We start from the raw sequence: 3,741 nt of genomic DNA on the forward strand, positions 1-3,741 counted from the left end.
GTGTGTGTAGGATAGTGTTAGTGCGCGGGATCGCTGGTCGGTGCGGACTCGGTTTGCCGATTGGCCTGTTTCTACGCTGTATCTCTAAACTAAACTAAACTAAACTAAACTAAACTAAACTAAACTAAACTAAACTAAACTAACCTAAACTAAACTAAACTAACTATGGCATTCTTATTTGCTGTAGCTTTACAGACACGTTAAACATAACAACACAAAAATAAATAGGATAATAAACCACACTACAATAAATTATAGACATAAAATGCGGAGTAACTCAGCGGGACAGACAGCATCTCTGGAGAGAAGGAATGGGTGACGTCTCAGGTCGAGGACCCTCCTTCAGTCGGTATAAACCAGCATCTGCAGTTCCTTCCTACAATACATTATACGAAACAAGCCAACCATAATAGACTTAATGCACCTATACAAAGTCTAGAATAAATTCATCATAAACACAGGAAAATCATAAACATAGACAATAGGTGCAGGAGTAGGCCGTTCGGCCCTTCGAGACAGCACCACCAATCAATACGATCATGGCAGATCATCCAAAATCAGTGCCCCGTTCCGGTTTTTTCCCCGTATCCCTTGATTCCCTTGGCCCTAAGAGCTAAAGAACCACAGTGGCGTAGCTTTTAGAGCTGCTGCCTCAAAGCGCCAGAGACCCAGGTTCAGACCTGACCTTGGAGTTTGCATGTTCTCCCTGTAGCCATTTGGGTTTTCTTCGGGTGCTTCGGTGCCCTCCCCCCCCCCCCCCCCCCCCCCCACATCATAAAGACATGGTGGTTAGAACATAGAATAGTGCAGCACAAGAACAGGCCTTTCGGCCCACAATGTTTGTGCCGAACATGATGCCAAGACTATCTCTCATCTAGCTGTGCATAAACAATATCCCTTCATTCCCTGCATATCCATGTGCCTATCCAAAAGCTATTAAATGCCACTATCATGTGTCCCTCAACCACTAACCCTGGCAGTACATTCTAGGCATTCACCATCCTCTGTGTAAAAATATTGTCCTCACATCTCCTTCAAAACTTTGTCCTCTCACTTTAAAAGATATTCTCTCTAGTATTTGATTTTCCCATCTTGGGGGGGGAAAAAGGTTCTGACTGTCTAAAAATATACACACACCAGTTACTATGGGCATACCTTGGCAGGATTCAAACCTGCATGTTTCAAATGGATTTATAGTCTAATCCCAATGGATTTCTAGTCCATCGCCTCCACTTCAGTGTCGGCCATGACCACAGCATTGGCTGGTAGATAAACTTGCCCCTTGTGTGTAAACAAGTGTTAGAATCCGGGTGGAAATGATAACAAAATGGAACGAGATTGGATTAGATTGGATGTGTTGGAAGGAACCGCAGATGCTGATTTAAACCGAAGATAGACACAAAAAGCTGGAGTAACTCAGCGGGACAGGCAGCATCTCTGGAGAGAAGGAATGGGCAACGTTTTGAGGTCGAGACCCTTCTTCAGACTGTCCATTGTTGGTTGTGACTGTTTCCTTGATCATTGATACTGTTTTGCAAACACCTAGCAGGTATAGCCAACACTGGAACATTTCCTTGATGATCGTTTATATTTCGCATATCTTTCATTCGTTTGATCTAAATCTCTCTATACCATAGAGGAAACATAGAAAATAGGTGCAGGAGTAGGCCATTTGGCCCTTCAATGTGATCATGGCTGATCATCCAAATCAGTACCCCCGTTCCTGCTTTCCCCCCCATAATCCTTGATTCCGTCTATATCCCTCGTTTCCGCTCCCTGACTCTCACTCTGAGAAGGGCACTTATTCTTCTCTCCCGGGATGCTGAGTTACTCCAGTTGTTTGTGTCTATTTTCCGGAGGATAGATTAGTATCCACGGATGGTTGACGGTGGCCAAAGGAAGCATGTTCCCACTCTGTTTCTCTCTTGTCTCTTTATCCTGTGAGCAATGTGGACATCGCTGCCACATTGGACCTTGTAGAGACACGGAGGAATGGCCGACACCTCGGTGGAGGCGATGGACTAGAAATCCATTTGGGACGAGACTAGAAATTCATTGAAACGTGCAGCTTTGAATCCTGCCAAGGTACGCCCACAGTAACTGGTGTGCGTATGTTTCTAGACAGTCAGAACATTTCCCCCCCCCCCCCAGGATGGGAAAATCAAATACTAGAGGGCAAATCTTTAAAGTGAGGGGGGACAACGCTTTGAAGGAGATGTGCGGGACAATATCTTTTACACAGAGGGTGGTGAATGCCTGGAATGTACTGCCAGGGTTAGTGGTTGAGGGTTCTGGGTTCTGGTTGATCACTGTGCAAACAGTGGTTGTCTCGCACAGGTCGGAGTGAGTAGAGTAGTGATCACATTTTGAAGTGGGCCTTTTTGACCAAGTTGAGGCGATCTAGTTGATCAATCCCCTTTTTTAAATGACTGAACATTGGAGTGGCCCGTGTGTTGGGTGGTAACGTATTCCATTCCCTCATCGTCCTTGGGTATTTCTTTTAAAAATTTTTTTAGAGAGATACAGTGCAGAAGCAGGCCTTCGGCCCACTGAGTCCGTGCCGCCCAGCGATCCCCGCACATTAACACTATCCTAACACCCACTAGGGACAATTTTTACATTTACCCAGTCAATTAACCTACAACCTGTACGTCTTTGGAGTGTGGGAGGAAACGGAAGATCTCGGAGAAAACCCACGCAGGTCACGGGGAGAACGTACAAACTCCGTACAGTACAGCACCCGTAGTCAGGATCGAACCTGAGTCTCCGGCGCTGCATTCGCTGTAAGGCAGCAACACTACCGCTGCGCCACCGTGCCGCCCTAATGACTGAACATCGTATTGGCAGCAAAGTTTATAGAAACTCAGCGAGTGTGATGATGTGGGGGCCGGTATTTTGCCTTGTTTCATGGCGGTTGGTGCTCTGGGATGACGGGAGATTTGATGGCGAGATTTTGTGAATCTCCTTGTGAATTGCACTAAGTCTTAGCCCGATTCTGCGGAGATCCAGGTTGTCCCATCCGAGAGGTTCAGCACATTATCCACGCTTGATTTGCGCTCGTAGTCATTACATACACAGCGAGCTGCCTGGCGTTGTACGTTCACCAGGGTGGATGTTGTTGTTGTTGTTGAAGACAATAGACAATAGGTGCAGGAGGAGGCCATTCGGCCCTTCGAGCCTGTACGCACCGCCATTCAATGTGATCATGGCTGATCATTCCCAATCAGTACCCCGTTCCTGCCTTCTCCCCATACCCCCTGACTCCGCTATCCTTAAGAGCTCTATCTAGCATCTCTCTTGATGCATTCAGAGAATTGGCCTCCACTGCCTTCTGAGGCAGAGAATTCCACAGATTCACACTCTCTGACTGAAAAAGGATCCTGTACAGCTCCACATGATAGTGGCATTTAATAGAGGGGCAAAAATCGAGCAGGGTTGGGTTAGGTGGGGTGGGGGAGGGATTGGGGCCGACGACCTGATATAACTCTGCGCATGTGAGGTGAGAAGCTCCTCCTCTCTCCTCCTCTCCTCCTCTCTCTCCTCTCTCCTCTCTCCTCTCTCCTCCTCTCTCCTCTCTCCTCCTCTCTCTCCTCTCTCCTCTCTCCTCTCTCCCCTCTCTCCCCTCTCTCCTCTCTCCTCTCTCTCCCCTCTCTCCCCTCCTCCTCTCTCCCCTCTCTCCTCTCTCCTCCTCTCTCCTCTCTCTCCTCCTCCCTCCTCCTCTCTCTTCCTCCCCTCCTCCTC

The sequence above is a fragment of the Rhinoraja longicauda genome, chromosome 1 (genome assembly GCF_053455715.1).
Source record: "Rhinoraja longicauda isolate Sanriku21f chromosome 1, sRhiLon1.1, whole genome shotgun sequence".
In the NCBI taxonomy this organism is placed as follows: Eukaryota; Metazoa; Chordata; class Chondrichthyes; order Rajiformes; family Arhynchobatidae; genus Rhinoraja; species Rhinoraja longicauda.